Source organism: Podarcis bocagei, assembly GCF_964188305.1.
Source record: "Podarcis bocagei genome assembly, chromosome: 6".
NCBI lineage: Eukaryota > Metazoa > Chordata > Lepidosauria > Squamata > Lacertidae > Podarcis > Podarcis bocagei.
In genome coordinates, this window is record NC_138130.1 from 29653268 (window position 1) to 29668305 (window position 15038).

Here is a 15038-nt window from a genome sequence, read left to right on the forward strand (position 1 = left end):
TTTAACAGAATTCCCTTACAGCAGCAGCATTTTGGAGGGGCAGGCACAGCCAATCCATACCCCTCCACCAACCAATTTTTTAACCAATGCCTAACCGCAACCTTACAAGTTGTGACGATTTGCTGCGCGGTAGGCAAAAACCAAATGGCACCAGCCAATCAGCCAATTGGACAAAATTCCTACCAGGCCCCTGCCCCAAAAGCAGGCGACGCCATGGCAGGCATAGCAAGGTCAACGCAATAGCCCTAGATTAGGGAGGGTGGGCAGGTGATCCGATGCACACAGCAAAAGAGCCCAGTCGGTGCTGCGTGACTCAATTTTATAACCTTTGGTCCAACCCCCTAAATGGCAATACCAAAATTTGCCCAGTAACCCAACCGCCCAATCACTGCAGATGGTCATCCAAACTAACCCGCCCAGCAACAGAGGGGTGGCCTGCCAGACCCCACGGCAACACGTGCTCTCTATGAATGAGAACACGCTTTGTTGGAAACTACTATATTTCAACTCCATTAATGATCAGTTCACCCATGGTGTTCATCTTAAACTCCTGTAGTTCAGATTTAGAAATTCTATCTGCTTTGGCGAAAGGTGGAATAATGTTCACCTTGCAATCAAGTTTTTTCATGCTTACTAAATCAAGAGTTTTGAAGGAATGCTCTGTCAGTGAATTAAATACAGGCACACATGGATGTGAGGGTCATGGCAACTAAACGAGGAGCGTTCAATTTTTCGCTATTCCTGAAGGTAGGTCTCAAATGCCACATCTATGTAACTCATCTATGTAGCTCACTACTAGCTGGTAGCTGTCTTCTTTTTTTCTTTGGTCACCAAATCCAACAGTATTTACATTTGTCACTTCCAACCAAGCATTGCTTTCCTGGGGTTCATATGTCTGAGCCTTAAGTCTTACTTTTGGCTGAAGGTGTGTTGACACACAGTCATCAAAACTGGTATTAAACTATCAAACTCAATTTCCCAGTTCCTGTCTCCCCAGTACAGAGAATGTTGAAGCAGAAACCCTGGCTGATAGATTTGCTAAGTGATTGATCTGATAAACTATCAAAACCAACATGACCAGACAAGGATAAGGATCGGCAGCTCTATGTCCTCGCATCCTGATAATCGACCGGTGAATTAGAGGGTGCTCTCATTCCAATATCAGATTGATAGTGCAGCTGCCAGGGCACATCAGATGAATACAGGAACAAGGGAGATGTACCTAAAATAGCAGAAGATGCTTCAGAACCTTCAATTATCTCTCATATATGTAAATCTGAAGCGCTACTTCCAAGAACATTGCAGCAAAGAATAAAAGGGGTATGGTTACACTGCAGTCAAGGGAGATGTGAACAAATTAAGTTATTATTAATACATGCCTACAGTTCAACACAGGGACGCAGGTGGCGCTGTGGGTTAAACCATAGAGCCTAGGACTTGCCGATCAGAAGGTCGGTGGTTCGAATCCCCGCAACAGGGTGAGCTCCCGTTGCTCGGTCCCTGCTCCTGCAAACCTAGCAGTTCGAAAGCATGTCAAAGTGCAAGTAGATAAATAGGTACCACTCTGGCAGGAAGGTAAACGGCGTTTCCGTGCGCTGCTCTGGTTCACCAGAAGCGGCTTAGTCATGCTGGCCACATGACCCAGAAGCTGTACGCCAGCTCCCTCGGCCAATAAAGCGAGATGAGCGCCGCAACCCCAGAGTCGGTCACGACTGGACCTAATGGTCAGGGGTCCCTTTACCTTTACAGTTCAACAGAATCCAACAGTTACAGATCAACCTGCTCAGTTTCTGCAGGTGTTGTCTCGGGGTAGGCCCCAAGCCTACAGAGTCCAATAAATCCAACAAGACTGAAAAACACTGGCATAATAAGCACGCAAAGCCGAAGACAAATGGGGGCAGATGCAAATAATCAGTAGGAGTTTGAAATGGGACCAAGGGGAAGTGTCAGGAGCTGGTAGCCCAGAGGTCAGCAGCAGAGGAGATCCAATCTAGGCAAGACAAGTCCAGTGGCAGTAAGTTAGAGACTTGCTTAGTTCTAGCCACTGGGAAGCTAAAAGTAAAGGCTGGAAGTAAGCACTTCTCCACACAGTGTATAGTTAAACTGTGGAATTCGCTCCCATCAATCTACAGCTGATGGCCACCACCAACCTAGATGGCTTTAATATCTTCGAATCTTATAGTTGGAAAGGACCTTAGGGTCGTCTAGTCCAACCCCTTGCAAAGCAGGAATCTCAGCTAAAGCGGCCATCTGTCATGGATGTCATGGTCCCTTCCAACTCTAAGATTCTATGATTCTAAAAGAGGATTAGACAAATTCCCGGAGAAGAGGGTTATCAATGGCTACTAGTCGTGATGGCTGTGCTCTGCCTCTGCAGTCGGAGGCTGCAATGGTTCTGAATACTAGTTGCTGGAAACCACAGGAGGGGAGATTTGCTCTTGTGGCCGAATCCTGCTTGCAGGCTTCCCGCAGGCATCTGGTTGGCCACTGTAAGAACAGGATGTTGGACTAGATGGCCTGATCCTGCTGGCTCTTCTTACGTTTTCATAAGTACAGTGGTACCTCGGGTTAAGAACTTAATTCATTCTGGAGGTCCGTTCTTAACCTGAAACTGTTCTTAACCTGAGGTACCACTTTAGCTAATGGGGCCTCCTGCTGCCGCCGCGCCACCGCTGCACAATTTCTGTTCTCATCCTGAAGCAAAGTTCTTAACCCGAGGTACTCTTTCTGGGTTAGCGGAGTCTGTAACCTGAAGAATCTGTAACCTGAGGTACCACTGTATACCTAATCCCAGCTGCCAGTGCTCACAGGTGTTCTGACAGGCCTTCCTCACTAGGAGTAATCAAGGAGCCATTTTAATGCACTGCATCCAATGCATTGTATGATCTTGCCAGTCATATAAATCTCCCAGGGACACGGACTTATAAAAAATATTGGGGGGCCCCGGGAAAGCTCATGAATAATAAATAAGCTCATGAATATGCAAATAAAGTGGCGCCGCCTCCTCGTGAGCGAATAGGGGAGAGCGTGCTGCGCCTATTAATCAGCTCCGAAGGAAATTGGGTGGAGCTTTTGCTCGGGAGGGAGGGCAGGAGGCATGCAGCCCGACCCTGTGCATTTTGGGCTGGGGGAGGGGCGGCGATGGCGCTCTGCTGGAGGGGCGCCGGAGATTATTGGGGGGGCAGAGCCCCCCCAAACGAATTTTTGAGGAGGCTCGGGCCCCCTCAAGCCCCATGGAGTCGGCGCCTATGAAATCTCCTGTATATATCCCTATTTTTTCCTTGCCACTCACAGATGAGAGGGGGCTAGTTCCACTGCACATGCAGAAGTCTGCTGCACGAGTAGAAATGCAGTGTTGGATACAACACAGTAAGTTGCATGCAGCTTATTTTGCTTTCATTTCTTGGTTATTATTACTTTTTTTGGTGAAGTACAGTGCGTTAGAATTACAAGCTGTCCATGCATATGGTTTACACACCACACACACACACACACACACACACACACCCTGGGTTGAACGGAAGGATGAACACTATGCTTGCTGACTCATGTGAGTCAACAGCAGGGTTGTCGTATCTGATCAGGGAAAGGAAACGTTGCCTTACCTTCTCTAGAGATTTGATAGGAAGTAAGTAGGAGGTGAAGCTTTTCATGGCAGTGATAAACACTGGCATATGCCTTAGTTTGATAGAAAGCAGCTGAGAAGCACAAGTAGATGAGTCCTTGTGGTCATGGACAATGCTTGGGGTCATAGAATCATAGAATCATAGAGTTGGAAGAGACCACAAGGGCCATCGAGTCCAACCCCCTGCCAAGCAGGAAACACCATCAGAGCACTCCTGACATATGGTTGTCAAGCCTCTGCTTAAAGACCTCCATGGGGGTCAGATTGGAAACACATGGGGGTCTGGCCCCAAGACCTCAAATTTCCATGCACATCATATAAAGGATTTTTAAAATATATAAACAGATGAAAGCAGGTGCAGCACCATAGTGGTTTATTATCATGGCACTTTGAAATCGCAAATGGAAAGTTGGCTAAAAACTAATTTGCAATGCTTATTTACAATGGAAATACAACTGATGGTGCTTTTGCCTGAAAGGGAGAGTTAAAACTGACCGAGCCAGCCTCCCACTCTCACTTTTCCACCATTCTCTTCAGTGTGGGAGGAGGGAAATGGTTTCTTGATAATATGCATAGGTAAGAAGTAATTTACCTAGATGTGAGAAGAGAGCGAACCATTATCTGATACTCAAACAGGGCTCTCTGCTCTGCAAGATGTGCTTAACCTTACTCTTCTGAGATGTAGCATTTTAATATGGAGGGTGGTAGTTTGGCTTGTTGTTTTTCGTTTTTCATTTTTATATTTCCCCCCTTGACTTTAAAAAGCCCTCAGTTGTAAAATATAAAACCATCACAATAACATATCGGGAAAACAGAGTGAAAATCAGAAAACTGGGATAAACACCTATAGCGGTCATTCGCTTTCCCCAATACAATAATTTTTAAAAGGCTAGGGAGAAGGGGAAGTTTCTTGAGGGACACTTAGAGAAGCAAGAAGTATGGTGCCAGGCAGGGTGGCCTACTCAGGTGACAAGAAGGGTGCACAAATATATATATAAACGTTGTCATCTCTTCCAGGCTATCCCTCAACCCGCAAGGTTTGGGTTGTCAGTCTAATCAACTTTTCCACCTGGTGATGCTGTTAACAAATACTTTGTCAGTCCATAACAAAGGATTAGTCAGCCATGATTCAATTGTGGATGACCTGGTGTGTTATTACCATGACCTGGAATGACAAAATATCCCCCTTTCGGGTATATATTTTTTAGCAATTGTGTTACCAAGTGAAGGCACAAATCTTTACACATACATGTCTGAGAGAGAAATCTGAGTGCATTTGGGTGTTTTTAGGATTGCTGTGTTGGTTTTATCTGATTTGAAGGACGAACTGTTTTTTGAGGACTTTTTGAAAAATCACTTTCTCAGGGATGTGCTACACAGTTGTTCTTTTCTGTTTGAATTGCAGATTGCCCTGCAATCCTAATGAACAAAGAGTAGTTTTAGAAATATGCATGCATGGCTATCGAACCACACTGAGATTCCCTCAGCTTCCTGGAATGATACGGCCTTCACTGAGATCCAAAAGGCCATTGCTGAATGGGACTGTTTAATTTCTCCAGGGAAGGTGGCTTCTACCACCAAAACAAGAAAAAGCACACAACATGATCTGTGTTTATGCTTTTAACTTGGGGATTTCTGCAGATCAAGCTCCTGTTAAACCCTTCATGATACAAAGATTAGTGCCATCTTGTTCTAGGCAGGGAGTGGGGGACATGTTGTTGAACTCCAATCCCACCAGCCCTAGCCAGTCAAATATTACAGGAGCTGGCAGGTTCCCTGCCCTTCTTCTCAAATCTGCAGATCAAGCTTCACTTAAGGGAGCAGAGGTTGGGAACCTTATTAAATAGACTTTATTCAACCAAGATTCCTGCAGGACCCACGAAGGCAAACTTTTGCTGAAGGACACAAGGCAGACTCGCCGGTTTACCTCAGGAAATAAAAAACAAATTGCGTAAATGAAGTGGAACATTTCTATGCCATCGAGATGCCAATAAAGATAAGCGACAAATCACAGGTCTGTTGTTTTATGGAAGGGTTCTTAATAGTTGCAAGGTGAACAGAAATTTGGCAGGGGAAGCTATGTGTTGTATATACAGTGGTATCTCGGGTTAAGTACTTAATTCATTCTGGAGGTCCGTTCTTAACCTGAAACTGTTCTTAACCTGAAGCACCACTTTAACTCATGGGGCCTCCTGCTGCTGCCGCGCCGCCGGAGCATTATTTCTGTTCTCATCCTGAAGCAAAGTTCTTAACCCGAGGTACTATTTCTGGGTTAGCAGAGTCTGTAACCTGAAGCGTATGTAACCTGAGGTACCACTGTATATGCAAAATGAATAATAAAGCATTTAAAATGCAAAAAAGAAGGAAATATTAAATGGTATATAAATGCTTTTAAACAAATAAACCAACAGTACAGCACTTGATAGACATAGAGAATTCTGTACCAGAAAACAGTAATTATGCATTTTAGTTTAATCAAAAAACCCCACACCTTTTTGTATACTTTTAAAGATAGTAAGATGTCTTCAGCCAGTTGTTTTCGTAGATTGCAATAGGATTGGAGCAGTAACAGGTCTTCAACATTTGCCTCTGCATAGATAATATATATAGTAAAAGACTTTTATCTGTTTGTTACTTTCATGTCGTTTTGACTAGGTTGCTTTGCATAAATACAAAACAGGACAAGTAGTCTTGCCACACAGTGCGAGTGGACTTGTGCAGCTTTAGTAAAGTGCTGAAGGGTTTAACCCATTCATCCTCAACCTGATGCTCTTCAGAAATTTTGGACTACAGCTTCCCATCAGTCCCAGCCAATGATGAAGGCCAGATACGATGCATCACTAGAGAGCTAGTATAGAAAAAGGACCATGAGTCTGAGTTGCGCAATAGGAACACTTTGGTTCAAATTTTGCCTCTCCCGAGAGCTCCCTAGCTGGCCTTGGCAATCCAGTCTTTTCTCATACACCGCCCTCACTATATTAAATAGTAACATTGACTCGACAACCTTATAGGGTTGTCAGATGGATTAATGAGATAATGTGTGGAAATTATTTTGACTTTCCTACATGATCCTTTTTTAAAAAATAAAGTATTAGGACTTTTCATAACACAATTAAAAAACAAACTAATCTAAGCACACACAAAAAATTAAAAAGCAAAAAAAAAAAAGGAAGGAAGGAAGATAAAGAAAGAGAAAGAAAGAAAGAAAGAAAGAAAGAAAGAAAGAAAGAAGAAAGAGTAGAAGAATGCAGCCTTCTTTCACAGGTTTATCTCAACTTTTGTCCCAAAAAGAAAAAGGGTGAGCCCTCCCAGCACCCGGGAGCACCCGACTTTTCTGTATGATCTATGCATTCTAAGTACACACAATTTTACCTTGGTGCATGTGTATTTCTCTTTTCCCAGACAGATTTGTTAATAGGAAGATACAACTTTCTGTCTAGAAAGTTCTGCCCGGAAAGCAGGTGCTCTGTTCCTGAGCCACAGACTCTCCTGCCCCCAAAATTGTGGCTGAACACATAAAAAGCATGTGTAGAGGCCATGTTTAGAAGTTGTGCCGAACTTACAAAGGCCACTGTCGGTGTGTGCTCAACCAACACAAATATGTGGTCTAAACTGGCCTAATCGAGAGTGTGAGCTGTCAGATGGTCTGTGCTACAGAGCATGCATGTGTGTCACCAGCAATCAGGTTGAAAATTAATCTGTGCCCGAATGCACCGATAGCAGCGTTTCTAGGGGACAGGGCTCTATTGTTGACATGAAAAATAAAGTCTCCGGGAGTGGAACAGATTGGACAGTGTCAAGAGTTCCAGACGTTCGGCAAAAGAGCCGATGACTCATCATTTGATTATTTAACTAAGTTGTATTGAATGCGTGCATGTTAAGCCAAGAAGACACATGGCTTATCTGTTTAGGTTATTGATTGACTTAGAATTGATTTGAAAAGGAGACAGGTGTTGATGGGAGGCAAATACGCAGCTACGGAACAAAGGGGGTGGGGGCTGATGTTTGGAAGGCAACAGCTTGTGCTGATAAAGAAATAAAGCAGCCCCCCTGCCCAGTTTGCTTCCCCTCCCTCCAGAGCACAGGAGTTGGAGTAAACAGCCAGACAAGCAATTTGCAGGCATCCTGAGCCAGGAGACTGCTAGGACTGAAGTGCAATGAGAATGGCCGTGGCTGGGAAGCTCTTGCAACAAAGAAGTGTAATTTTGGCACTTGGGCATCATACAAACTTAGGAGCAACCAGTGTGGGGTCACTGCCACTGGGAGGACTGGGAGGAGCAGGGTGACAGCAAGGTTGGGGCTCCCCAAGCCCCAAGTGCCAGCCAGAGCGCAGGATTGGTGCTGCCCCTGTGCCCACACAACCCCAACTTCACCACTGTCCTGCCCTTCCCTTCCCCATCCCTGTAAATGGAACCAACAGCACCTGCAAATACATAAACGTGCATTTCACATGGTAGCAGGATGTTTCCAGAGAAGCATTCTCTAATGAATCTCTTAATAGCAATTTGTGATGCCGTTCCTGTTTGCCCATGTAAAATATAAATGTTGTTGTTTAGTCGTTTAGTTGTGTCCTTCTCTTTGTGACCCCATGGTCCAGAGCACGCCAGGCACTCCTGTCTTCCACTGCCTCCCACAGTTTGGTCAAACTCATGCTGGTAGCTTCGAGAACACTGTCCAACCATCTCGTCCTCTGTCGCCCCCTTCTCCTTGTGCCCTCCATCTTTCCCAACATCAGGGTCTTTTCCAGGGAGTCTTCTCTTCTCATGAGGTGGCCAAAGTATTGGAGCCTCAGCTTCAGGATCTGTCCTTCCAGTGAGCACTCAGGGCTGATTTCCTTAAGAGTGGATAGGTTTGATCTTCTTGCAGTCCATGGGACTCTCAAGAGTCTCCTCCAGCACCATAATTCAAAAGCATCAATTCTTCAGCGATCAGCCTTCTTTATGGTCCAGCTCTCACTTCCATACATCACTACTGGGAAAACCATAGCTTTAACTATACGGACCTTTGTCAGCAAGGTGATGTCTCTGCTTTTTAAGATGCTAAAATCTAAATAAACTTTTGCTAATGGTTAGTCATGCACTCGGGGCTTTTTCCAGCCAGAACTCACTAGCTCAGTTCCGGCACCTCTCAGGTGAGTGCCATTGCTATTACAGTGGTACTTTGGTTCTCAAACACCTTGGTACTCAAACGCCTTGGTTCCCAAATCTCGAAAACCCAGAAGTAAGTATTCCGGTTTTGAAACTTTTTTCGGAAGCTGAACGTCCAATACTGCTATTGCTTCCGCAGCGCCTGCACCAATCAGAAGCTGCGTCTTGTTTTTCGAACATTTCGGGAGTCAAACGGACTTCCGGAAGAGATTAAGTTTGGCGCTTTTGTTTTTGCTATCTATTTTGTGGTTTTTTTTTGTTTTTGAGGCTTTTTCGGTTATTTTGTTTTTGTGACTGTGTGGAACTCAGTTCAGCTACTGATTGATTGTGTGACTGCGGAAATGGATAAAAGCCCCCCATCCAAACAATGACTGTCATCGGTGCAGGTAAGAAAAAATAATAATTTTACTTTTTATCATCTACAATACTGTCTTATTTATCTTATACTACAGTACATTGATTATTACTTTCATTTTATGGTTAGATAGTAAAATTCATGTTAAATTTCTTTTTTTAGGGGTTGTTTTTAAAAGTCTGGAACAGATTAATCCGCTTTGCATTACTTTCTATGGGAAAGCATGACTTGGTTTTGGAACGCTTTGGTTTTGGAACAGACTTCCAGACTGGCTTAAGTTTGAGAACCAAGGTACCACTGTCTAAGAGAACAAGGGAGGCGTTCACAGTGAGTTCTGGCACCTCTTTTTACAAAAAAAAGTAGTACTGCATGTACCAAGTGCTTGTCTCTCAGGTGTTCCAGTTGCTGTATTGTTTTTAACACTCGATGGGGAGCCACCCAGAGTGGCTGGGGAAACTCAGCCAAATGGGCGGGGTATAAATAATAAATTATTATTATAATAATTATTATTCCTCACCTGGGGTATTAATTGGTTGCCTTTGACTGGGTTGTTTGTGCAGTTGTATTAGCCAGTCTGGAAGTTCTGTGTTCGAGACCCCAAACAATAGTAATGTAGATGTAGAGTTGTATGGGTGTGTGTGTGTGTGTGTGTGTGCGCGCGCAATGATTTACTCTATCTCCTGATTCACGAATTTGAAGCTGACACCACCCTTCCCATGTCATTGTTGTGCCCTTGGCTCCAGTTGGCGGACTTTGAGATTCTAGTCAAAAACAAAGTAGATCCCACGAGCCTGAAATGCAATATCTATTGCACAGGACTTGTCAAACACACTGGTCCTTCTCCCTGCAATCTTTTCCGAAGACTATGACTTCAGTAGGTGGCTGATGCTTCTAATAGGTGTCTAATACATTTAGTCCAATTTTCTTCAGTAGCATGAAAGCAAAACCTTATTCAGCCAAAGTTATCTTATGTTCCATCTTCTCTTTTCCAAATTATGACAGGAAACACACAACAAATGCAACTCACAATGCTCTATACTTAGCTCAGTTGCACAGCAATTACCTCTTATTATTTGTCACCCACACATCACATAGGTCTGATATTTTCTTTTTAACTGCTTCCTGAATATAAAAAGGGAGTGGGGAAGGTGGCAGCAGTTGGCATACATTTCTAGGTCTGGAGATAATAGATAATGCAGATTGTAGGAGATACAACACAATCAAAGTGCTGTAGTGGAATTACTGCCTGAATGAACTACACCCCTTTTTTTGGTTTTATTACTAGATACCTACAACGCCACAAACAATTAACTTGAGAACAACAAAGAGTCGTGGGAGACACCCAGACCTGTTGGACTGCTCCACTTTTAAATGTGTAGGCATGTCATATTAGTTCAGTGTTGTGATGTCTAATCCACTGTTAGCTAGTTATTATTATGCCTAAACCACTCTTCATTATTTAATACCTGATGAGAGAGTTTCAATATCAGACAGCCAGACAGTATCGGAGAAACAAAGCTATGCAAGACTTAATTAGCTGTAAGCCTATGCACCGTAATGAAGTCTCTTATGGCTCAAATCCACAGTATATGTTGTTATTGTCCTTTTTTCTTAGCCGACCTCAAGTAAACTTGGGCCTCAAGCAAACTATTGCAACAATTCAAAGGAGGAAGGTGTCATAGCAAACCCTCCAAGTGATCCTATTCTCCAGGGACAGTCCCAGATTTACAGAAACTGTCCTGGTTTCTGATTTGATACCATGATGTCCCTATTTTCATCGGAGAAACGTTGGTGACCCCCGAGCCAAGGAAACTATAGTATATAACCTTTAGAACATGGGTAGGCAAACTAAGGCCCGGGGGCCAGATCCGGCCCAATCACCTTCTAAATCTGGCCCACGGACAGTCCTGGAATCAGCATGTTTTTACATGAGTAGAATGTGTCCTTTTACAGTATTTAAAATGCACCTCTGGGTTATTTAGGGGGCCTGCCTGGTGTTTTGACATGAGTAGAATGTGTGCTTTTATTTAAAATGCATCTCTGGGTTATTTATGGGGCATAGGAATTCATTCATTTCCCCCCCAAAATATAGTCCGGGCCCCCACAAGGTCTGAGGGACAATGGACCGGCTCACGGCTGAAAAAGTTTGCTGACCCCTGCTTTAGAACATATCTGAAGGCAGCCCTGTATTGGGAAGTTTTAAAAAAATGTTTAATGTTTTATTATGTTGTTATATATGTTGGAAACCACCCAAAGTTGCTGGGGCAACCCAGCCAAAGATGGGCAGGGTATAATAACAAGAACAAGAACAAGGACAATTGGATAGGACACCCCAGTTTTCATCAGATAAATGTTGGAGGGTATGCCATAGCTCAGCGTGAGAGCACCTGCTCTGCATGCAGAAAGTTCCAGGTCTATGCAACAGCATCAGGCGTGATTGCTGTGCCAGCACTTAGCTGGAGCAGTGATATCTCTTTCCCTCAGAAAGGGAACAAAAAAAAAATCTCTGCTGGTTGGCAGAAGCAGCAGGGAGCAGTTGCAGTGGTATCTCAGTCAAGGTTTGGAGTGCAATCTACACACACACACACACACACACACACACACACTCTATCGATATATAGATATTTTGTGTGTGTGTGTGTGTGTGTGTAAAAGTAAAAGAAAGTCAAATACAAGTTCTAAATTATGCCTGTATTTTGGATTCTGTATCCCCTCTAAAATAGTAGAACAGAGGCATGTAAACTCCTTGGTGTTTGGATTTCTGGCCTGGATCTCTTAGTTGCTGTTTTCTCACCTAGAGTCTGTTTCTAATATAGATTTGAACTGCAGATAGCACACATAATTACAGATTCCGTCATCCTCACTGCAATCTCTGCCAGTTGGGGGAAAACCGATAATTATTACTTTGTGAGGTATTAGAGAAGTTACTTCTATATATGGATGGAGCAGTCTCTGGAGTCCTAGCATTCTTTTGTACATCTTCTGTCCTTTACAGCTCTCCCTCTGAGTATTGTGATGGCACTGCCAGCACAGCCTCCTTCCTTGATATGGCACCAAATTGCCACGGCAGGGCAGGCTGATAATGAGGCATGCCACCTGCTTTTCCCTTTTGTGCTATTTAGGCTTGCCATATGTCCTCTTTTTCCAGGACATGTCCTCTTTTTCATGGGTATGTAAAACGAGAGTCGTCATAGTTAAAAGTAGAAGCTGGCAAATGTGTCCTCTTTCTTTTTGCCCTTCAAAATATGGCAACCCTAGCCCTGTGTGAAGTCACTGAGGATGACTTTCACATAAGGCCATCACTCTGCCAGCAGCAGAACCGATTGGTCTCTGAAGACTATGAATGGAACAGAATTTGGGTTTAGTTCACATTTGAAGGTGGACCAACCTAAACTGCGTAGCAAAAAAAAAAGCAGAACCGAAACATGTCATTGTCTGAAATTTGCACTTCTCAAAATTTTGCAAAGCAGCTTTCCAGGAAAATGTTTGTGTTCAAAAATGCATATACTAGAATAATGCATAAAAAAGAATATATTGGTGAAAACAACATACAAAAATGCGTTCTTTTAGGGGGAAATTGGCTGCAAAAAAAATAGCACTAAAATGCTGGTGAATTTTCATGGGAACTTTTTTTAAGTAACAAACTGATGTGGAGATGTGAAGAACTAGACTGCAGGTTTGAAAAACAAGAAACAAACTGAAATGGACAGATTCACCCATGCCTGCTGAAGCCTGATTTCAAAGTCCTAGTGTGGGACACAGCGTGTGACAAGAGCCCCCAGTTAGACACACACAAACAACAAATTGCAAAAATAAATAAATAAATGATTCATTCTCTTTTCAGACTTTCCTATTGCATTTAGGCCTGAGGCATGTTGAATTCTTATGACCTACTGTTGTAAAGATGGGAGAAACTTTATTCTTGTCATCCTCACCTTTGTCAAGTACTGATGTCACTGATCCAGCTGGCGATAAGGAGTAGCCAGAGCCATCGACATTTGCTGCAGTAGGAGAACAAGCTTGGTGAACGCAGAAAAGTGTATGTTAGTTATCCCCCTTCTTGGCAGATGACCTTTTAAAAAGGCTATTACAAAAGTAAAGCACAAATCTCTGAACAGGAAATACGCTTGGTTGCATTTATTAGTATACCTGTGCCCTAGAATGTTCAACATCAATGTACCGTATTTTTCGCCCTATAGGATGCACCGTCCCATAAGGTGCACCTAGTTTTTTTGGGGGGGGGGAAATAAAGGGGAAAAAATTTATTTCCCCCCCAGGCGCCCCAGAACAGGCTTCAGCATGCAGGCAACTCTCCGCAAGCTGTGGGAGCCCAGCGCGGGCTCCCATGGCTTGCGGAGAGCTGCACGAAGCCTGGAGAGTGAGAGGGATCGGTGCGCACCGACCCCTCTCGCTCTCCAGGCTTCAGCGAAAGCCTGCATTCGCCCCATAGGACGCACACACATTTCCCCTTCATTTTTGGAGGGGGAAAAGTGTGTCCTATAGGGCGAAAAATACAGTAATTTCGTGAATCATGCCGTGCCCATCAATGTGTCTTTTTTAATACATGAGAACGGGCACCATTGATAAGATACAATTGTGCTAGCAGTGGCAACCAATACTGCAATAGAGAGCAGTGTGGTGACCAACAGTACAAGTATGGCCTGGTTAGATAACCAACCTGTCTCCTTTTTCCACCCTAGGAAGCTTTTATGCCTTACATAATGTGTTCCCTGCAAGGTATTGCAAGAGCGGGAGCAAACAAAGCACATCCTTTTCGCCCACTCTCCTCTGTTTGGAAATCGACACAGGTAAACCACACTGGTTGCATACAGCAGAGGTGTGGTCTACTTCTTTGTTTTCACCTCATGGGCCATTGACATGCTTAAGTGTACATAATCAGGTCTTGATGGTTAACAAGAAATTTTAAAGCCACTCCAAACACCTGACAGCAGTTCAGTTGACTACAGAACGTTGAGGGCCATTGAGCCATGGGTCAACAGTAGTAGTGCTGGGGAAAGGGACAGGGGTAGAAAACCACAAAATGGAAAGGGAGGGAATTGACCTTTTTGAGCTTCTAATAGTTTAGGCTGCAGTCCAAACCCAAATCCCCACAAGAATGAAGAGAGTTTGGAATCCACAGATCTCTGGTTGAGTTGGCTGGGCTCAGCCAGGGCTGTGCTATTTAAAGTCCCTCATCCCAATTCGGCCAAAGCTGTGTTGGATAAATCCTCCATCCTGGCTCAACTGGCAGGGTGGTGCACCAGTGCAGGCATTGTGGCACTCACTCTGGCCAATATCTTTGCACAGCACTGACCTCCTCTCTACTTTGCTGTTGGCGGGAATTCTGAAGCACTCCTTGCAGACAGAGGCATAGTAAGGTCAAGTGGAACCCAGTGCGGAAAATTTATTGTCACTCCCCCCACCCCATTGAAATTATTAAAAGAAGGAAAAATAAGATACAGTGGTACCTCCTGGTTACGTACTTAATTCGTTCCGGAGGTCTGTTCTTAACCTGAAACTGTTCTTAACCTGAAGCACCACTTTAGCTAATGGGGCCTCCCGCTGCTGCCGTGCGATTTCTGTTCTCATCCTGAAGCAAAGTTCTTAACCCGAGGTATTATTTCTGGGTTAGCGGAGTCTGTAACCTGAAGTGTATGTAACCCGAGGTACCACTGTACAGTGGTGCCCCGCAAGACGAATGCCTCGCAAGATGAAAAACTCGCTAGACGAAAGGTTTTTGCGGTTTTTGAGCTGCTTCGCAAGACGAATTTCCCTATGGGCTTGCTTCGCAAGACGAAAACGTCTTGCGTTTTTTGCAAGTTTGTTTCCTTTTTCTTAACACCGTTAATACAGTTGCGACTTGACTTCGAGGAGCAACTCATAGAACGCGGTGTGGTAGCCTTTTTTGAGG